The sequence below is a fragment of the Xenopus laevis genome, chromosome 2L, assembly GCF_017654675.1.
Source record: "Xenopus laevis strain J_2021 chromosome 2L, Xenopus_laevis_v10.1, whole genome shotgun sequence".
In the NCBI taxonomy this organism is placed as follows: domain Eukaryota; kingdom Metazoa; phylum Chordata; class Amphibia; order Anura; family Pipidae; genus Xenopus; species Xenopus laevis.
Window position 1 is genome coordinate 3,366,351 of NC_054373.1, and position 23,651 is coordinate 3,390,001.

The 23,651-nt window shown below is 38.0% G+C and overlaps 1 protein-coding gene across 3 annotated transcripts in view; it reads right to left on the reverse strand.

Moving 5' to 3' along the window:
* zbtb20.L (zinc finger and BTB domain containing 20 L homeolog) overlaps nt 1-23,651 on the reverse strand; it is a 449,779-nt gene that overhangs the window by 137,688 nt on the left and 288,440 nt on the right. For 2 of the 3 annotated variants that reach the window (XM_041581419.1, XM_041581417.1), the window contains exon 6: nt 12,893-12,943. The exons of the other annotated variant lie outside the window; for it this stretch is intronic. The gene's annotated coding sequence lies outside the window, so the exon portion shown is untranslated. The remainder of the gene's footprint in view (nt 1-12,892; nt 12,944-23,651) is intronic. 3 annotated transcript variants of the gene reach the window in all.

Here is a 23,651-nt window from a genome sequence, read left to right on the forward strand (position 1 = left end):
CCTGGCACAACTACGAATCTTAGTGAATTTGCCCCTTTGTTACAAGTCCACCAAATATCTTCCTGCACTTAATTTAGTATCAACTTCTTCCCATATCACCTTTCTCCTACAATACCTCTACCTTATCCAATATTACCCCCATTTTAACTCTTGTGTCAATTTAAAGTAGTAAATCAACTTTCATGGTTTCCACTCCAATGGGAAACTTTGCAAACTTCAGGCACAAAAACACTCTGATCTGCTTTGTATATATATATATATAGTATGTTTGTATTGTTTACTGTTCAGAAACAATACTTTGTATTGACCAAAAGCCAGAAAACAACATATACAGCTAAGAACTGAAGAGTAAATCCTCTAGATAATAACCCAGCCTGGATAAACGAGGAACTCTAGGCTCAATGTACTGTTTGAGGTGTAAACAACATTTGACAGAATCTCCATAATCACAAATCACCGCTGCACCTGCCAAACTTCCTAATACAATTTATATTTCGTTTTTTTAACAGCCGTCACCCAATGAACAGGCTTGTCAACAAAGTACAAGAAGTGAGGCAGGCGAAGCAATAACTGGAAAGGGAAGGAACGTTTAATGATGTGAAACTTAGTGATCAGATCTTAGTTGCCATGGAAAGCTTCACCAGATGTGCTCCTAGGCACAAAAACAACCCATCAATCAAATGGGGCCCACACACCCACTTAAAGTCTACATTTGGGTCTGGATCAAAACAGTGCCCTGGATCCACTGTCATATCACGAAAAGTGCAGTCACTTTCACTAAGAGTTGATAAGGACGTGTGATGAGATACTAAAGGTCCATGCGGATGACAAGTATAAATCTAGGCAAGAGTCTATACAAGTAAAGGCAAAAGACACAACATGATGCCACCTACTGGGACATAAAGCCTAATAAACTCATAAGGCTCAATCCAAAATGAACATTTAGAGAAGAAAACACTCAACGGTTTTCATACAGAGAGACCTTGAACAGATAGACATGCTATAGTGGAGTCATTTTTATGATATATGGAGTTTTTTGGTAATTTCTGTAATGAAACATGCCTATGGAACGTGCAAAGCATTGCTGGATTGGTGAATCTTCAATAACTTAGTAGGAACGGGCAATTCATATACTTTCCGATTATAACGAGTCATGTGACACAAGTGACCTCACAAATAACTGATTATAACAGATGACACCACTAAACCCCATTTATAGAGATATGATATGAAGGAGTCGTGAGTATTCCTAAATGGTGCTTAGTGATTAGGGATGCACCAAATCCAATATTTTGGGTTCGCGTGAACCCCCTGAAATACCGAACTGAATGTGAACCCTAATTTGCCTCCAATGTTCCTTGTTTTGTGACAAAAAGTCACATGATTTTAAGGATTCGAATTCTGTTCGGCCAGGCACAAGGATTGGGCCAAATCTGAATCCTGCTGAAAAAGGCCAAATCCTGGTCGAATAACAAACCAAATCCTGGATTCGGTGCATCCCTATAAAGGAGGCCATAGACTCCAAGATCCACTCGTTTGGCGACATCGCCAAACGAGCGGATCTTTCCCCGATATGCCATTAACGGCATGGCTATATCGGGGGGTAATTCGAACGTTCGGCCGTATGGCCGAACGATCAATTACGATGCGCCAAATGGCTCCGACGGGTCGGTCGGGTAAAAATCCAACCTTCCCGATCGATATCGTGGCCAGATATCGATTGGGAAGACCCGTCGGAAGCCCCCATACACGGGCAGATAAGCTGTCAAATCGGTCCAAACGACCAATATCGGCAGCTTTATCTGCCGTGTATGGCCACCTTTAGTGATGTCATCTCTGTCACTTGTATACAGGACCTGTTATCCAGAATGCTCGGGACCTGGGGTTTTCCAGATAATGGGTCTTTCCATAATTTGGATCTTCAGACCTTAAGTCTACTAGAAAATCATATAAACATGAAATAAACCCAAAAGGCTGGTTTATTTCCAATAAGGATTAATTATATCTTAGTTGGGATCAAGTACAAGCGACTGTTTTATTATTACACAGAAAAAGGAAATCATTTCCCAGTCACATTGGAGTTTCATGACCTGTATAAAGACAGTCTCATAATATATTATATTGGCAGGTGACACCAACTTTTAAATATTCATTCAACTCTTCTTCCCTCCTCCCAAGCTCTCACTCTTTAATGCCATAAAGGCCCCTGGTTATGAAGCTCCTGATTAGTAAAGTTTCTATTTTGGTTTCAGTCAATGTAGAGACATCAGGCCCGTTATGGAAACATAGATACAGTCAATGTCATTGAATTGCCATTCTTTCAGCAGCAATAACAGCGATAACCAGATTATCAATGGGTGGGAGAATATCTATGGCTTCTCCTCTCACTTGACACCAGTATGATTGTGGGATGTCAAAGTTCTTTGAAAAATGTGGGGAAAAACATTTCTCTTGAATTTGTCAAACATTGACCATCTTTTAGACATCTGCACTAATAGGTCCCCAAATCTTTTATTTCATTCCCTACAGGTTTAGCACACTTCTCTATATACTCATTGCCTCCATCATTTTATTCATCCCAATAACGAGATAAACTCATGTATTAATTAAGCACTGGGATATCCCAAACCCCTTCCAGCACCACTTGTGCCTCTCAGCACATGTAACAAACTGTGGTGTATATACAACAAGTACTGTTAATTGTCGTTAATTATCACACACATTCAGGACTTTGTTGGGACCCTCCAAGAGACTCTTTCTGCTACTGGAACCTCTTTGCAATTCATCAGTGACTTCAGTGTTTCTAAATTGCAACTGCAGCACTAGGAGCAATAAATCTTAAATATTATGTGAGTTTGACAAAACATTCAATTGTTTTTTGGGGCAGATTGATTCCATGCAAATTTTGACTTCAGAAGGCTCCGCCATACTTTCGCGCAACTACGTCAGACATTACAGTATGTTGTGACAAGTATTCCTCAAAATTCGCAATTTCGTCTTGGCAAAATTCCTAAATAAATTTTCTCTAGCGCTACCTGCTTCCTAGAGAAACCTTGTTAATTACTTACACTTACGTCAATTTAAATTCAGTAGGTATATACTGTATGTATGTATTTATTAGCGATCAATGGTGAAATTGCTGGAAGTGGTCACTTATTATTAAAAATGTCCAGGAAGCAAAATAAAGACAAAAGAGATTCTCTAATGTCCTAGACCATGAGCCCACCCTAAAACAAATATAACAAATGGTTAAAAAAAAGTGTAAATAACATATGTTTAAGAGTTACAACTTTAAACATAATGCCACTTTAAATATGAAAAAACGCATTTTGTCTTTTTTATGACTTTTTTGGAATACAGGATATGATGTCACTGACATAATAATTTTGAGGATGAAGCTTCATCTTATCAGATAGAACCTGGCGTAATAGACTACGGCGGAAAAAGGTAACAAATAGAAATTTGCGGATTAACGATCGTTCACCTGAGTCAAAATTTGTCTGGCAAAATAGCACAAAACATCTCCAGCCTTGAGTGTGTTACTCGCCTTTTAGTAAATTGCTGATGTCCCTGCGAATTGTAATTTTGGTGAATTTTCACCAAAATAACATGCTTTGCTGTTTAGTAAATCTGCCCCATAGAGTATAGATGCCCCAAGATGAGCAACAGATACCTAAATACGTATATATCTTGTGTGCAAAGCCTCAAAGAACAGTAAGCTACGGTGAAGGACAACAGATAAAAGGGGTCTAGGAAGGCTAATGGCACATGAGTTGACTATTAGCAAGCAATGCAGTATGAGATCATACGTCAAATACTGGGCTGTAGAGCTGGAGGCATTGGTAGAAAATAATGGGAAATTATACTGTCAGTTCATAATGTGACCTTGCCATGAACACTGCCTTGTACAGATTAAAAATTAAAAAAAATAGAAACTGCCCAGAAAAGGGCAACAAAAAATACACACAAAAGGGCTCCTATCACCTGGGGCAGAAGTGCCAGAAGTTTGGCTACTCTCTGCCCCATACCCATGGTGTCAAGTGAAGAGTCAGTGGTCAAAGGCCAGATCGTATAGGTTGTCATAAGGCATACACACGTTAGGGTACAGGTAGGCTGTCCATTTGCCTCCACCCTCCCACCCCAGAGCTGCTAAATGTATTCATGGGGGAGGCCATAGATTTCCATACTGGAGCACTGACACCTGCAGTCCAAAGAGAGTGGAAGGAAGAGGAAAAATTACTGATTCCAACAGTTTGTTGCATGAATGACCCCCTACGGTGTCAGTTAAATCACTAAATCAGAGGAATTTCCCTAGTTATTTGGCCACTGGGTCAATAATTGGGTCACATCGGGGGGGGGGCTCATTTTTACTGCAGCCCAATTATATGATCCAATTATATAATTATCGGGATTTTCTAGTTTTCCAATAGGATAGTAGAGCCTCCATGATCAATATTTGAGTGAGCTCCAGTCAGATATTGGTTGGGATGTGGCTTAGTCAGCAGTCAATATTGGCAGAGTAAGGTAATTAACAAACCATCTCAGGAAAGGCTTCAAGACTTCCTCACATACAAAACAGGAGAGAGAAGGGAGGGAGCGGATATATGATAGAAGCATTTTCCAAAAGTGGAAATTATCTAGAATGAGAGCACACAGCATGAACTTCAACAGGGAACCTAAAGAACTTCACAGGAGGAAAACAGAAAGGGAACCCAGGGGAAATATACACAAAGGAGTCCTCCATAAACATGGACGGTGACTAATTCAATAAAAAACTATACACAAAAATTCCTAAAAATCATTTAGTGCATATAAATTCACTCTCTGCTGTGGAAAGAATGAGAAGTGGCTCTGCTGATACCTTTGCCTGCATCATTAAAGGGCAACTTAATAAAAAGGTAAATGATATATGAGGCGGCCCATAGATTAGGTAGTCTTTTTTGACTTCAGGACCCCCGATGCCTTTATTGGAAGTTTCCTCTGGCAGCTGTAACGTTCCCTCTCGATGTGAGAGCTCCTATTGTCTGTTTCATCTGTAGAACTCAGACAAGTGCAACGTAGTGCAGGAATATCGCTGTTAACTTCTCCAACGGCACAGGTCACAGCTAGGGAGAAACTATCTACTTAACATAAAGCTTTTATGTCTTTCCCCCATCTGATTCTGAGAGTGCTATAGAGAACAGTTAGAGAAATCCTCTTGATTTCATGCAAACTCCTCCGTTTATAATTCTGTTATGTTCAGGTGAGCGGCCAATGGGTTGTAGCTGTCACGGTCGGCACCCTAAATCCAGAACCAATGCTAAGCACCCTATTCTCGGCTCTTGCTTCCACCTTTAACAGCCGCCTTTCACCTCGGGAGGAGCCCTCGGCTAATCGGATGCCGACAGAGAAGTGCCAAGCGAAGGGTTCTGGATAAGCAAAGGGGCACGATGGTAAAGCAAAGTATTTTGGGCAGAAGGTCACAGTACAAAGCGTAGACAGAAAGCAAAGTCAAATCAGGCCGGGTTAAGCAGGCAGAATTCAAACAGAATAAAACAGGCAGGGGTCAAAGCCGGGAGATCAATCAAGAATGGTCAAGACGGGTCGGAATACAGATATCAGAATAGTCGGTTACCAGGCATAAGTCGGGATCACAGAAGTCAGGAAAAGTCAGGCAGGCAGGGTCAAAACAGGTATCAGAACACAGGATTTACTCAGAAATAGCACCAGGAACTCTCACAAGATTAACCTATAATGGGCATTGAAAAAGATCCCAAGTCCCCTTTAAATAATTTGAATTTGGCTCCAATGCGCCTATAACTAAAGCAGAGGCGTTCCGCGCGTGCACTAGGAAACCGGCGCATCAGGGGAAGAATGAGTAGGCCACCAGGATGAGTAACCCTCACAGTAGCTCTACCACACCAGCAGAATGATTGAAAAACAATGTAAAAACAATTTAGGGCTGAAAACAAATATACAAAGGGCCAGATTCAATTCAATGAGAAAAAGTTATCTCATGGTTTATCACGTGAAAACTCAAGAATGAGATGCAAATCGAGAAGAAAAACCTTTTTTCCTAATTCAGTTCCAGTTTTTTCCCCCTAGACTCCACATGATAAACAGTGAGATACAGTAAGTTTTTCTGAATTGAATTGCATCTCAAATTGAATCTTGTCCATGAGTTTTCACGTGATAAACTTGAAATTGAATTGAAAATTGAATCTGCCCCAAAAATGTGAACGTTCCCGCGGTCCACTGTGTTTTCTTAGCAATTTGCATTTATGCGTGGAATTCTGTTTGATTTCTAAGTACTGGTTAGGGATGCACTGAATACAGGATTCAGCCTTTTTCAGCAGAATTCGGATTCGGCCAAATCCTACTGCCCAGCCGAAACGAATCCAAATTGCGTGACTTTTTGTCACAAAACAAGGAAGTAAAAAATGTTTCCCCTTCCCACCCCTAATTTGCATATGCAAATTAGGATTTGGTTCGGTATTTGGCCGAATCTCTCGCGAAGGGGGTTCACCCAAATCCAAAATAGTGGATTTGGTGCATCGCTAGTACTGGTAGGCAATAAAATCATTTAACACAGCTACAACAACTCACCACCAACAGCCCAACTAACCTATTCTAATCTTCAGCTCAAGGCTTCCCTGGTTTACATAATCATTACTGGCCTTTATTAGTAGCTTTGGTGGAACAATACTGCTAACATTGTTAAAGAACTAGATGATTTAAAAATAGGAATATGAAACAAAAGCAGAAGAGGATCTTCTAATTTTCCTTTTGAGATTACCAGCCACTTAAAATAAATGCAGCTGAGCTTGGCCTTAACAAGCAAGGAAGCCATTGTCTGTTAAATGTTAATTTGTACTAGAACTATAGCTTAGAAATTGAAGTGTATAAATTTGGACCAGATTTTTGTACTAAGGTTTTATAAACACTTTTTGTGCTTAGTCCTATGCAGAGACAAACAGTAGAGAAGAATGGATAGGTGAGGAAGGTGAGGCTTTCAGTTTAGGGGCAGATTTATCAATTCGAATTTTCATGGTCAAAACTGCCAAATTCATCTAGGGAGTTATTCAAATTCAATTCGAGTTTTTAAAAATATTTGAATTCAATTTTTTTCATTGTCATACTCTGGCCCTTTTAAGAACTCGAATTCAACTATTCGCCACCTACAACCTGCGAATTGCTGTCCAGGGATCAATTTGGAATTGTTTGCAGCCTTCTTCTTGACGTTCAAGTTTTTTTCTGAGAAAAAACTGGAATCAGGTTTTTAAAATTCAAATCAAATTCAATTCGAATTCGAATCGAGTTTTCGGGTCAATCCTATTCACCCAAGTTTAAAAAAATAGATTTTTATAATAAACTTCTATTGTTCGAATTTCGAGTTCATGGGAGTTTATAGGAGTTTTAAAAAACTCACATGAATTCGAATTTCTAACCCTTGATAAAAGTGCCTCCCAAAGTCATGTTTTTATATTTTTGAAATATTATATTGGGAGGGCAGGTGAGTAAAAGGGAAGCCATTGACGAGGAGGTTTTAGCATTCTACTAACCTACAACTCTCACCCTGCCCATCTTTTCCAGGTATCTCTCACTATTTGTTCCTGTTCCATTTAGCATTTTACTATATTTTTCAATGTCTACAAAAGTTTTTCCTGATTTTTTGGCAGATTTATCATAATTCAAAATGTACTTTTTGGCAAATTTTCATTTTTTTCCCCCCCAATTAGAAACATTTTTAACAAATCATCACATGTGCACTTATTTAGGAAAAAAGGAAAAACTGGCGACTTGATCACTTAAAAATAAACTGAAAAGCAGTGAGATCACATTTTACCCTTCATTTTCAATGAGTCAATTCCAAATTTCTAATTAAAATTCTAATTCTGATCAAACTCCAATTGAAAAATAGCTTGAATTTCGAAAGCACAATTCTGCAACTGGATTTTTTAATTTTTCCCACCAAAAAACTCAAATTCCAGCAAAAACTTTTATTTGAATGTTGACAAAACTGCTCCTTACTGTCTAATGACAATAGGATACCAAACAGAATGCCAAAGAAGAAATTAAACAATTATATATATAAATTAGTAGATGATTTATGATTTATGATCATTTGACCTTTGGATTCAGGTAATTAGAAGTACAATAAAAAAAACACTAGTGAGTTATTTAATTTTTCTTTTTTTCCCATGACCGCATTTTTTAAAAGAATTTTGTACTTTGTTTTACCCAAACCAAATGATTATGAAATGATAATAAAGCAGCCCATTAGATTATTTCCCAATGTTTTCTGTATCTGTTATATGAAAATATAGTTATTTTTTCAGGAGGAATGATTTATGATACATATCTTAATATTCTGTAGGGCAAAACGTAAAATAAGTAAGTAATAAAAAAACAATTGGTAAGGAAAATAAATATAACATCTTTTGAATATTGTAAGTAGGAATAGCAAAATGCTAAATTTTCACCCATTTACTAAATTTGTATTTGTCTGAAGGGAAAAAATACTATTTAATAAAAAATTATCTATAAAAAAAAAGAAAAAACAGTAGAGGCAAAAAATTATGAATGTAATTTCTAGTAAATTCTTTTTTTTTTAGATGAAAATCAGAAAATAAGTATGGAAAAATATAAAATCGATGTTTAAGTGCCCCGTGAAAATTAATTTTTCACAAGTTATGAAAGTAAACAATAAATAATCAATATACTTATTCTGTTGAAAATAAGTATAATGCACTTTACTTAAAATAAATATATTCAGTTAAGAAAAGGAGTTTATATTCATGTTATTTTCACTATTTTACGTTCATAAAGAAATACACTGTATGGTTCCTGATAATCTTTCATCAAGCCCATTACGACTATAAATCCAGTCATTCACAAACAAGATCTCATAATGTTCCTTAAAGAGCCTAGAACTTTTCGTTGACAGCTTTAAGACAGACTGTGGTCTCCCAGGGTCAAGACTGTAAACAATCCGGTTCCTATAATGCTCCATTTTTTTGTAATTTACAATAAAATATAGCACCAAGCAAAAACAAAAACAATTAGAAACGGTAATTTCTGGGGGATATCTGGGATTTTTTTGAATTTTTTAAAATTAACTTTAACAATTAATTTTATTAATGTGGAAATTTGTGAGAAAATGTCTTAAGTATCAACCTCCACAATTCAGTATTTTTATATATATATTACCAGCTTTGGGGGGATGATACTCATGCAATTAAATTTTCACAGACCTTCAATAAGTAAGAAGTAAGATTACGCTTTGGGCCAGATTCAGTTCAGTGGGAAAAGGTTTTATCACGTGAAAAGTCAAGATTCTATTTGAGATACAATTTAGAAAAACTCATCTCATGGTTTATCACGTGAAAACTCTATTGAAATTTATGGGAAAAACTGGAATTGAATTTGTTCTCCTCGAATTGAATCTCGTCCATGACTTTTCATGTGATAAACCATGAGATAACTTTTTCTCACTGAATTGAATCACTTTGAACGGAGATTTGAAAGGTTAAACATTTTTGATCATGAGCTACTCCAGTGTACCTTCCATTCTTTTTAGATCTTGGTCTCATGTGACCATAAATCTGTTTTTCCCACATAGGGCCAGATTCAATTCTGTGAGAAAACGGTTTATAACGTGGAGTCATGGACGAGATTCAATTTGAGATGTAATTCAATCCAGAAAAAAACGTATCTCACAGTTTCATGAGTTTTCACTTGGAGATAACTTTTTCTCATTAAATTGAAACTATCCCATAGACTTCAACAGAGTTTTCACACGATAAACCATAAGATACGTTATTCTAAATTAAATTGCATCTCAAATTGAATCTCGTCCATGAGTTTTCACGTGATAAACTGAATTTAATGTATTGAATCTGGCCCTTTGTGTGGTTCATTTTGAGTAATGGCTTCTTTTGTGCCACCCTCCCATACAGGCCAGTGCCATACAGAACTCTTGACATAGGTGACCCTTATCTTACAGTAACATCTAGTGAAAGAACACATTACTGGAAAAAAAGTGGCTCATTAATACGTAGGGATGAATATATTTACTAAAAACTAACAACTTTTCAGTTTTTTTTAAAAATAAATTTTTTGTTTGAGATTCAAAAAACAAAAATGAGTGTGGGATTTGTTTTTCAGTAAAATGAGAGAACTGGTCAAGGGTCTGGAAACTTTACAGGAGAAAATGGGGTAAAGGATTTAGTAAGCAGATCTGTAGCTACATTAAACTACATGTACATTATACAATTTAGTTGATGTTACTTTGTTTTATTTGTATCTGGAAGAATGCTGTGGTCAGAGACTAAGACTACAACAAAGTGGACATATTACATCTGTTTACAACACAAATCCAACAAATAAGGGTTGTGTTGACCATTCCCCAATTGGGCCAGATTCAATTCAGTGAGTAAAAATGATCTTATAGTTTCTCATGTGAAAACTCATTCAATTTAAAGAGGAAAAAACTTTTCTACTAATTCAATTCCAGTTTTTTCCTATTGACTTCAATAGAGTTTTCATGTGATAAACCATGAGATTTTCAGTTTTACTGAATGGAATTGGATCTCAAATTGAATCTTTTTCTCCCTGAATTTAATCTGGCCTATTGTTTGAATAAAAAAATATATATAGTGTTATTTGTTGCACTAAACAGCACTCTTTTTGGATTCACATTCATGATTCTTCAGGGCAAGTGCAATTCCTAGCTATGCCCCTTGTATACTGAACTCCTCCTAATCTGTGTATCTGAGACAAAGGTTGCAGCTGACCAAAGGGAGAGCTCAACTCAAATATTGGAAAAGATTTAATTCACATTTTAACTCTTTTTTTTTAAATGTATTTTTCTTTTATTTAAAGAAGATTATGTTTTCTTTTAACAAAAAAATATTTAAAAAAAAAGTCCTATTTAACTGGCTTCTACACTTAGGGGCAGATTCACTAAGGGTCGAATTTCGAAGTTAAAAATACTTCGAAATTCGACCCTCGAATTGAAATCCTTCGACTTCGAATATCGAAGTCGAAGGATTTAGCGCTAAACGTTCGATCGAACGATCGAAGGATTTTTCGTTCGATCGAACGATTAAATCCTTCGAATCGAACGATTCGAAGGATTTTAATCAAACGATCGAATGAATATCCTTCGATCAAAAAAAGTTTAGCAAGCCTATGGGGACCTTCCCCATAGGCTAACATTGACTTCGGTAGGTTTTATCTGCCGAAGTAGGGGATCGAAGTTTTTTTTAAAGGGAAAGTACTTCGACTATCGAATGGTCGAATAGTCGAACGATTTTTACTTCGAATCTTTCGAATCGTTCCAATTCGAACAAATTTAACCAATTCGATGGTCGAAGTACCCAAAAAATACTTCGAAATTCGAAGTTTTTTTCATTCGAATCCTTCACTCGAAGTTAGTGAATCTGCCCCTTAGGTTTATATTGAGCCTGGTTGAGAGGTTTAACCTGGTTCTAACAACAAGCCAATGGCTGAAGCCTCAAAAGGGAAAGCAACCGTAAAAATGTAAATATTTAAAAAAGGTTAAATATGGTAAAACATAATTTTTAGGTGAATGTCCCCTTTAAAGGGGAAGTAAAGTCTAAAATAGAATAAGGCTAGAAATGCTAAACATAAACACAAACTTACTGCACCACAAGCCTAATCAAACAAATGATTTATGCTTTCAAAGTTGGCCACAGGGGGTCACCATCTTGTAACTTTGTTATACATCTTTGCAAGACCAAGACTGTGCACATGCTCAGTGGGGTCTGGGCTGCTTAGGGATCGTCATAAATTATCAAAACAGCACAAGTCAAATAATATCTGCCAGAAGCCGATACAGCAAGACTGATTAATAATCAGAATATACAGACTGCACTGGGTCCTGTGTTGTCATGTAATCTAATGTGGATTTTATAGTTTTTATATTGTTTAACCAGAACCAGTGGCTGCAGAAAAATAATCCTCCAAATAGAATCCCAGTTCATTTGTTTAAATCTGGCTCCATGATCTCTGTCCCTGCAGCTGGAGTTGGAAACAGTAAAGGGGATGTAAAGGCAAAAATAAAATCCAATACAAATCTCTACACAGTCACTGACTGCTCTACAGGGAAACAAACAAAGCTGCTTGAGTTCTGCATGGCTGGGAAGTAAGGCGGGGGCTCCCCCTGCTGTTCATAAGTATGATTGTTTCCCTGCAGAGCAGTTAGGGACTGTCTGACAATTCCTATCCACAGCAGTAAATGGAGGGAGAATGTCACTGCATACAGTCAGGTTTCTTATGAAAACAGTACACATTTTTTAATTAAAGTATATTGGAGATAGGTTTCTTTTTTTTATTAAAGAAAGTAAAAATGGGATTTTATTTTTTTGCCTTTACATGCCCTTTAAGCCAAACCTCCCAGTTTAGTGCAATAGGATACAGAATAATCATGGGTCTGGCACAGCTGAGAATTACAAGCTGGTTTTGATATAAAACCTCAATGTGAAAAGACTGCGGCAGTCAGTGGGAAAGCTGGGAGCTGTAGTTCAATAACATCAGAACGACTGCAGGCTGCTAAGCTCTTTCACACTGTCCTGCAGCTGGTTAAATGAATGTTTTGCAGAAGCAAGAACATAGAGAAAAGCGTCCAAGTGCTAATACGCTAAGAGAGAAAAAATCTGGAACGGGATGAAGAGAACGGCACACAAACAGGCCTTCTGAGCTGTGCGGATTGGGGTGAGGTTGGGCCGTGTGTGCACATATTGTAATAAGGCATTCATAGGTCTGACGTTCTGAGATGTCCTCATTTCCCCCTCTAGGACAGCAGCTGGCAGCACATGAGACAAAACAGACACAAAAACTTTTCAATCGGAACAATATCCCCAAAAAAAGCAATAGAAGGGAGGCTTACTGTGACTCGAGGGCCCTGGTGGGATCCACCAAACCATGGCTAAGCTGGGGCCTGCAGACACACCGGCAAAACAAAAATAAACACATCAGGATCATTTCGAGAAAAGCCATTAAAACAGTATGATATATAAATTTGGGTCAGTGGGCTCTTGATAAGATGGCGGAGAAGAGGAAACAGACTTAAAATCTTACGGTGGAGTGGGGGGTAACGTCTTTCAGTTCAGAACTTTGGCTTTAGTAGAAGAACCTTAATACTACACTTCCCGTTCTTGGCCGGGCACTCGGCACAATGCTTGGAACAGACAGAGAGACGGGAACGACTGCCAGTTTGAAAACTCTAAGTGATGGATCCACCAATGTGACCCCCGCCCTATTCATCACCAACACCCTGACCCAATAACAGCACCTTTTTTGGGATGCCAAATTCGACACCCGTCGGCAGCAGCACGATATGTCGCCCAAGTGGAGCCGGGCACACGTTACACTGACTTAATGTGCAATCTGAGCAGTGCAACTCAAGCTGAAGCCTCTCTCCTGTGATGTTGTTTCCCGGGGGTAAAAAGGGGTGGCAACTCCAGGAGAAACATCGGTGGCACCTCAAAGCCATGGACTCCCACCACTCACCATGGCGGTTGTTGGCGTTTCCGTCCGGCGATGACGCTGCAAGCCACACTCGTAGCCTCCCGAGAGCGGCCGCTATGTTTCTGATAATAAGCTTCACGCTTTAACTCACTGGCTGGGCTTTTTTTTTTTTTGAGTTCACAGTGTTCCAGAGTACAGAGCAGGGAGGGGAGGAGGAAAATTACTGGAGCCTCTTACCATTCCACTTCCACTAACCCAGAGGAAATGTCTTATTAAACAAACAAGCAACAACAACATTAAAAAAAAGGAACGTATAGAGAGAAGGGGGTCAGTGTAGCCGTGCCAGAGGAATCCGCACGATTGTCTCCTGACGGGAATCTCTGCACGGCAGAAAGCAGGCTGGCATCTCCGGGGGTAGGAGTGCCAGGGAAAAAAAGCTGCTTTCTTTTGCAAAGGGAATATTTATTTATTTTATCATGCTGTCTCCCAGCCCAGGCACGAAACGGTCCAAATTCAACAGTTCTACTTTTAGAATTCCACGGGGCAGCTGACCAGGCAAACATATCAACGGCCTTGCACAGGGAGGGACTTTATAAAGATGAGCCATACATTGTGCACTTATATAATCACCCGCTCCTTCTCCCGACAGACTCCCTATTAAAGCTGCAGAGTTGTGCAACATATAGAAATGTAAAATATTGCAAGATCAACAACCTGCTGGCCACCTCTAATAATATCCAACATCCGACTAAATTCTGAGTATTGCAAAGTTTCTTACCTGTTGGCCACTTCTCACTAAAACTGGCCAGAAGAAATGTAAAATATTTCCAACCTGCTAAACACACCCAACATCCAATAACCAATAGCAATTTAGAATATTTGAGGTTTCAAACCTACTGGACACACCCAACATTCAATGACCAATAGAAATGTATAATATTTTTAGGTCTCCAACCTACTCTACACCCAACATCCATGACAAATAGAAATTTAGAATAGAAATTTATAATATTTCTAGGTCTACAACCTGCTAGACACAACCAACATTCAATGACACATAGACATTTAGTATAGAAAATTATAATACTAAATATAATTATAATATTTCTAGGTCTCCAACCTACTGGACACAACCAACATCCAATGACAAATAGAAATTAGAATAGACATTTAGACTTTTTATAGATCTCCAACCTACTGGACACAACCAATGACAAAAAAAAATTAGGATATTGCTAGGTTGACAACCTGCTGGACACACCCAACATCCAAAATGTCATAGAAATGTAAAATGTTGCTAGGATGCTATGTTGACAACAAGCTGGACATGAATCATCCACTGACAATAGAAATTTTGAATATTTGTAAGTCTCTAACCTACTGGACACACCCAACATCCAATGACAATCAGAAATTTTGAATATTTGTAGGTCTCCAACCTAGTGGACATACCCAACACCCAATGAAAAATAGGAATTTAGAGTTTTTATAGGTCTCCAACCTACTGGACACACACTACATCCAATGACAAATATAAATTTAGAATATAAATTAGAATATTTCTAGGTTTCCAACCCACTGAGCACACCCACCATCCAATAACCAATAGTAATTTAGAATGATGCTTACTTGAAAAACTGTTGGACACATCCAACATTCAATGACCAATAGAAATTTAGAATATTTCTAGGTTTCCAACCTACTGGACACACTCAACATCCAATGGCAAATAGAAATTTTAAATATTGCTTGGTTGACAACCAACTGGACACACCCAACGACAATCAGAAATTTAGAATATTTGTAGGTCTCCAACCAAGTGGACACACACTACATCCAATGATAAATAGAAATTTACAATATAAATTAGAATATTTCTAGGTTTGCAACCCACTGAGAACACCCACCATTCAATAACCAATAGTAATTTATTTATAGGTCTCCAACCTACTGGACACACACTACATCCAATGACAAATATAAATTTAGAATATAAATTAGAATATTTCTAGGTTTCCAACCCACTGAGCACACCCACCATCCAATAACCAATAGTAATTTAGAATGATGCTTAGTTGAAAAACTGTTGGACACATCCAACATTCAATGACCAATAGAAATTTAGAATATTTCTAGGTTTCCAGCCTACTGGACACACCCAAAGTCCAACAGAAATGTAAAATGTTGCTAGGATGCTAGGTTGACTAGCTCAATATGAAATGACCTATAGAAATTTAGAATATTTCTAGGTCTCTAACCTACTGAACACCCAACATCCAATGACAAGTAGAAATGTATAATATTGCTTGGTTGACAACCTACTGGACACAACGAATATGGAAGCAGTTAAAGTATATTAGCATTAGCCCATGACTAAGTGCCCTGAGGGGTGCGAAATGCGTAGGGTAGATGGAGATGTTGATGTACTTTTAACTTTTCTACAAATAAAAATATTTTTTAACTGATTTCCATTGGTCCTGTGGATCCGTTTTTCAGCTCTGCTCCCTAAAGCTGGGGGTCTGGGGCTGGTTCACTTGGACCACTTTCACTGTTCAGTGAGTCACTTTATATCTCATTCTGGAGCACCTTGTTCTCTTCCAACCTACTGGACACACCCAACATCTAGGGGCAGATTTATCAAGGGTCGAATTTCGAAGTAGAAAAAGCTTCGAAATTCGACCATCGAATTGGAATACTTCGACTTCAAATATCGAAGTCGAAGTTTTTTTTTGCATCAAATTTGGCCATTTGCGGTCGAAGTAAAATCGTTCAAACAATTCGAAGGATTTCATCGATTGAACGATTTTTTTTTTCGACTTCAAAAAACTTAGAAAAATGCTCCAGTTTGGCAAAGTATTGAAATCAAATTTTTTTTAAAGAGACAGTACACTTTGATTAAGGCATGGTCAAATATTCAAACTATTTTACTTCAAATCGAAGTCGAAGTCGTAGTATCCTATTCGATGGTTGAAGTATTCAAAAAATGACTTTGAATTTCGAAAATTAATTACTTCGAAAATTCCCTTGAATTCACTTCGACCCTTGATAAATCTGCCCCCTAATGACAAATAGAAATTTAGAATAGTGCTTGGTTGACAACCTACTGGGCACACCCAACTTTCAATGACTAGTAGAAATGTAGAATGTTGTTAGGTGACCAACCTGCTTCTAGGTTTCTAAGCTGGAATTTAGAAGGTTGCAAGACCTGCATCTTTTTGACCACACCTCACTTCCACAAAGCAACAGATATTTAGAATTCTGCAAGGTTTAAATCTAGTTGGTCACTCTTACTTTTAACAACCACCACAACATTAGAAATTGACAATGTTAACAACCTGTTACTTCATACCCAAAATGGCCAGCTAGCAATACTTTATATGTCCTTCACAATATTATATGACCAACAGATATTTTTTGCAGCTTGTTGGCCACACCTCACTTCCATGAAGCCACCTGTGGACCATACCAACCATCTAATTACCAATAGCAATTTAAATTGTTGAGGTAGAGGTAGGCAACAGAGGAATTGGTGGGGGGGGCAACTGGCTGAGAATAAATGGTGGAGGAGGAAGAATAGCATATGGACAAAGCGGCTATTGGTGGGGCAAACAGACTAAGCAGCAGGGGGTAAATGGTGCAGAAGAAAGGCAGACTGAGCAGCACGGGGTTACAATGTGAGAAATGAAGCATACATGGGAGGAAAGGTTAATTGTGAGTGAGTGGTCAAGTGGAGGGCTGTTTGCAAGTGAGTAATTAAATTGGGGTGGATGGGGGAAAAGGACAGGCAGGGAGCTAGGTTGAGTAATATTTAGTTGGGCTTCAATACTACTTGGCTTAGCTCTGATTGCTGGTGCAGAACCATTGAATATCAAACAAGCAACAGAATGTTAAAATGGAAGGTAACTTGTTGGCCACTTCTAATTGCCTTTACCAACATACATTTAGAATGTTGATTGGCCTCATCTTTCTTCCAACACAAATACAACCAATGTAACAAATGTAGAATACGGATACAGTATAACTCCGAATTAATGTAACAAGTGGGGCCTCTTTTTCCCGGATTTTGCAGTTTCCTGGAATTTACACCATTTTGACGACATTCCCCGGGAAATATAGAATAGAATATAGAAGGGTGGGTGCCAGGTTCCCAACCTTTAGCGTTTCTTTAAAGCTACAATACAATATTTCCTTATTGGACCGTTTAACCCATGTGACATTACGATATAAATATCTTTGCTTTGTATAAATAACACTGGACAAGGCCAATGTGCCAGAATCCAATATAACACTTGCAGTTTTACCCTAGCCAAGCATTTATACTATCCATCAGAGATACTTTTATCCGTTTATATTTTAACCCAGATCACAAATTATAAACATGTTTATTAACAGATTCTCTACTCTACCACTAGGTGGTGCATCTGACATCCGACATAGGGGCAAATTCATTAAGCGCCGAAGCGAAGCGTTTGGCATTTTCGTTACTGCGCAAATTCACTAACGAAGGCTGGCGTAGATACGCTAGTGTTAATTCACACCCTTACGCCTGGTGAATTTTCGCTAGGGACGTAACTACGCAAATTCACTAACGCGCGCAGTGTACTGAACGCTACCTTTTACGCCAGACTTCCTTCGCCACCTCAGACCTGGCGAAGCGCAATAGAGTAGATAGAGATTGCTTCAAAAAAGTCTAAATTTTTTCTAAGTCCCAAAAAACGCTGGCGTGTTTTCTACATTATGGATGATAGGCTGAAAAAGATCGAAAAAATTTTTGGGGCTCCCCTCCTTCCCCCCTACATTTCCTAACTCATGGCAACTTACCTAGACAGTGGGCACATGTGTAGGGCAAAATAACAATTTTATTTGATGTTTTGAAGGTTTTCTAGGCATTTGTAGTGATTCTACGTATTCCTCCATTGAAATTTGAATTTGGCGCCATATGCAAATTAGCCTTCGCTAGCGTAACTTCGCTTCACTTAGCGAATCAACGCTAGCGCAACTTCGCAACCTTACGCTACCCCTGAGCGCAACTTCGGATTTTAGTGAATTTGCGAAGCGCTAGCGAAAAAACGCCTGGCGAAGTGTGGCGAAGTGCGGCGAAGTTACGCCTGGCGCAACTACGAATCTTAGTGAATTTGCCCCATAGAGTCTCTGCTAAAATCCTTTGATTATGGCATTGCTGCGAAGGCTTCTTATTCTTTAGGGACGCACCACTATTTTAGGATTTGGCTGAATCCTGAATTCTTTGTGAAAGATTCGAACACCAGAACAAATCCGAAGCCTAATTTGCATATGTAAATTAGTGAAAGGGGGGGAAGAGAGTAAAAAAAAAAGACTAAAAATAGAAAAAAAAATTTGACTTCCTTGTTTGCGTGATGAAAAGTCATGTGGTTTTTTGGATTCAGATTCGGTTTGGCCAGTAACTTGGATTCGTCTGCTGAAAAAGGAAGAATCTTGATTGAATCCCAAACAGAGTCATGGATTCGGTGCATCCCTATTATTCTTAAATTTAGGGGTACAGGACCTGTTATCTAGAATGCTCGGGACCTGGGGTTTTCTGGATAACGGATCTTTTCATAATTTGGATCTTCATACCTTAAGTCTACTAGAAAATCATGTAAACATTAAGGGGCCGATTCACTAACTTCGAGTGAAGCATTCGAAGTAAAAAAACTTCGAATTTCGAAGTGTTTTTTGGGCTACTTCGACCATCGAATGGGCTACTACGACCTTCGACTACGAATTGAACTATTCGAACTAAAAATCGTTCGACTATTCGACCATTCAATAGTCGAAGTACTGTTTCTTTAAGAAAAAAATTCGACCCCCTAGTTCGCCATCTAAAAGCTGCCGAAATCAATGTTAGTCTATGGGGAAGGTCCATATAGGCTTTCCTAAGTTTTTTTGATCGAAGAATATTCCTTCGTTCGTTGGATTAAAATCCTTCGAATCGTTTGATTCGAAGGATTTTATCGTTCGATCAAATGAATAATCCTTCGATCGTTCGATTGCACTATTTGTGCTAAAATCCTTCGACTTCGATATTCGAAGTCGAAGGATTTCAATTCCCAGTCGAATATCGAGGGTTAATTAACCCTCGATATTCGACCCTTTGTGAATCGGCCCCTTAGGATTTGCTAAGCTCGAGTGAATTTTCGAAGTTAAAAAAGTTCGAATTTCGAAGTAAATTTTTAGGTACTTCGACCAATCGAATAGGCTATATTCGACCATTCGACTTCAATTCGAACGATTCGAAGTAAAAATTGTACGGATATTTCACCATTCAATAATCGAAGTACTGTCTCTTTAAAAAAAGACTTCGACTTCATACTTTGCCAAATTAAAGCTACCAAAGTGCAATGTTAGACTATAGGGACCTTCCAGAGCACTTTTCTAAGTTTTGTTTGGTCGAATAAAAATCCTTCGATCGGTCGCTAAAAATCGTTTGAATCGTTCGATCGAACCATTTTTATTTGATTGTTCGAACGCTAAATTCGGTGAAAAATCGATAGGATTTCAATTTTTAACTTCGAAGTTCGACCTTTAGTAAATGTGCCCCTAAATAAACCCAATAGGCTGGTGTTGCCTCCAATAAGGAATAATTATATCTTAGTTGGGTCAAGTACAAGCGACTGTTTTATTATGACACAGAAAAAGGAAATCATTTTTAAAATTGTGGATTATTTGGATAAAATGGAATTTATGGGAGACGGCCTTTCTGTAATTCGGAGCTTTTCCCATACCTGTACAACTGAACAAAATGGGAATTTCTTGCCTTGCAGGGACAGTTCATTGGTCACTTTGTAGAGTTGCCGTCTCATACTTCTAAAACCAAACATGGATGGGATGCACCAAATCCAGGATTTGGTTCGGGGTTCGGCCAGGATTGGGCCTTTTTCAGCAGGATTCAGATTCGGGCGAATCCCTGTGCCTGGCCAAATTGAATCCAAATTCTAATTTGCATATGCAAATCATTACTTTTCATCACAAAACAAAGTCGTAATTTTCCACTTTTTCCTTTCCCATATGCAATTAGGGTTTGGATTCGGTTCCGTATTCGGCCGAATCTTTCACAAAAGATTCTGGAATTCAGCTGAATCCCAAATAGTGAATTTAGTGCATCCCTAGTGAGCCACTACAATCATTCTGTAGGTAGCATTTACTGACATACTCTTTATAGGGAAACATCTGATTGGTTGATGACCTGAAATAAAACCTGTGCCTCTTAATTTCTAAACTACTCCCATCACTCACCTGATTTGTATTGTATTATATAGAGAGTCAGTCAGCTTTAGGGATCTGCCCCTGTAGTATGAGGGCGTAGATGTTATTTATTCCTTCCCGTAAGACTCTTGCCAATCCCTACCACCACCCTGACACATTTCGCTCAGGGGAACAGTGAATATTATTGATTGGCTTTATAACCTGCAAGTTCATCATTCATTAATGGCAATTTGTGCTTAATTATTCTTTGCCTCAACTTAAACGCTACTGGGGGAGTGCCGCCGATCAATAGCATTACGGTAGAAGGGTTGGCAAAATAAAAACCCATACGAAGCCGAGGCAGAATTATTCTGAAAGGTTTCAGTGGAAAAGGTGTAGAATTCTAAGAGACAGATTAATCAACGGTCCAATTGAAAATTCAAAGTAAAAAAAGTTGAACTTCGAGCTATTTTTGTGCACTTCGCCTAGGGAGTAGTCCAAATTCAATTCGAATTTGAAAAAAAAAATCTAAATTTATCATGTACTGTCTCTTTAAAAATTCGACTTCGACCATTAGCCATCAAAGTCCTGCCGAATTGCTGTTTTAGCCTATGGGGGACCTCCTAGAACTTATTTGGAGTCAATTGGTGGACTGAAAAATTTAAAGGGATACTGTCATGGGAAAAAAATTTTTTTTTCAGAATAAATCAGTTAATAGTGCTGCTCCAGCAGAATCCTGCACTGAAATCCATTTCTCAAAAGAGCAAACAGATTTTTTTATATTCAATTTTGAAATCTGACATGGGGCTAGACATATTGTCAGTTTCCCAGCTGCCACAGTCATGTGACTTGTGCTCTGATAAACTTCAATCACTCTTTACTGCTGTACTGCAAGTTGAAGTGATATCACCCCCCTCCCTTTTCCCCCCCAGCAGCCAAACAAAAGAACAATGGGAAGGTAACCAGATAGCAGCTCCCTAACACAAGATAACAGCTGACTGGTAGATCTAAGAACAACACTCAATAGTAAAATCCCATGTCCCACTGAGACACATTCAGTTACATTGAGAAGGAAAAACAGCAGCCTGCCAGAAAGCATTTCTCTCCTAAAGTGCAGGCACAGGTCACATGACCAGGGGCAGCTGGGAAATTGACAAAATGTCTAGCTCCATGTCAGATTTCAAAATTGAATATAAAAAAATCTGTTTGCTCTTTTGAGAAATGAATTTCAGTGCAGAATTCTGCTGGAGTAGCACTATTAACTTGATGCGTTTTCCGATGACAGGATCACTTTAAGTTTTTTTTTTGGAAAATACTTTGAATCGAATTCGATCAAATACAATCTTACTTCAAATCGAATGATCGAATACAGTCTATTCACCCGCAAAAAAAAAAATGATTTTTTTAATAAATTTCGGTTGGTCTTTTTTTGAAGTTATGGGAGTTTCGAAATAAACTCCTATTACTTTGAAATTCGACCCTTGATAAATCTGCACTCGTTAACCCACTAAATGAACTGGCATCAAACAGCACCACGTTTAAAGGGGAGAATCATGTTGCTTTCACTTCCACATAGACGGTAATATTTCCAGACTATTTTCAGTTGGTCCTTTTTTATCCTTTGAAGTTTTTGAATGATTGAACCTTTCTATGGAAAGATTTTTATTTTTAAGATGCTCTAGTCTTCTAAAGGGTTAATATAAAGTGATATACTATCTTTATTCAGTCGGACCCCCATTTTCAATATCCTCCAAAAATACTCTGAGAATAAACCCTACGTATCACACAACCTTCCCTCCAAAATCTGAAAACAAATTGTATACAAGTAAGGGATCTGTTTTCCGGAAACCCGTTATCCAGAAAGTTCCGAATTATGGAAAGGCCGTCTCCCATAGTCCCATCTAAATAATCTAAATTTTTAAAAATGATTTCCTTTTTTGTGTAATAACAGAACTGTTCTTTGTTCTTGATCCCAACTAAGATATAATTAATTATTGGTGGCCATTGGGTTTAACTAATGCTTAAATTATTTTTTAGATTTAGGTTATGGATATTCAAATTACAGAAAGATCCCTTATCCAGAAATTCCCTTATTCTGGATAACATTCCCATACTTTTATCTAACAAAACAATGTGCAGAACAGACATTTAGCTCATTACATATTACGGATGTAGGGTTATTCCAAAGTGATGTCTGGCTATACAGGTATAGAATCCGTTACCCGGAAACCTGTTATCCAGAAAGCTCTGAATTACGGAAATAGATTCCATTTTATCCACGTAATCCGCATTTTTAAAAATGATTTCCTTTTTCTCTGTAATAATAAAACAATGCAGTACCTTCTATTTAGTCCAAACTAAAATATAATTAATTCTTATTGGAACTAAAACCAGATTATTGGGTTTATTTAATATTTACATGATATTCTATTACACTTAAAGGAGTTGTTCACCTTTAAATTACCTGTTAGTATGATGTAGAGAGGGATATTCTGAGACAATTTGCAATTGGTTTTCATTTTTTAATATTTGTGGTTTTTGCGTTCGTTTAGCTTTTTATTCAGCGGCTCTCCAGTTTACAGTTTCATCAATCTGGTTGCTAGGGTCCAAATTCCCCTAGCAACCATGTATTGAATAAGAGACTGGAATATGAACAGGAGAGACCTGAATAGAAAGATGAGTAATACAAAGTAACATAACTCCCAACTCTCCCTTTTTCGGAGGGACAGTCCCTCTTTTGACAGCTCAACCCGCAGTCCCTCATTTGTACTGGAAAGTCCCTATTTTCTCTGCACTGAACAGCCAGAAAAAGAAACAAAGTTTCTCACTTAATTGGCTTTTAGTAGGGAGCCCAGAACAGCTAACAGGTGCAAAAAAGATACTTTGTAACAATTTTCAGACACAAAAAAACAGTTTAGATAAGTAGAAATATTTTCTTACTTTCATAACCTGCCAAATTGTAAAATGAACATGGT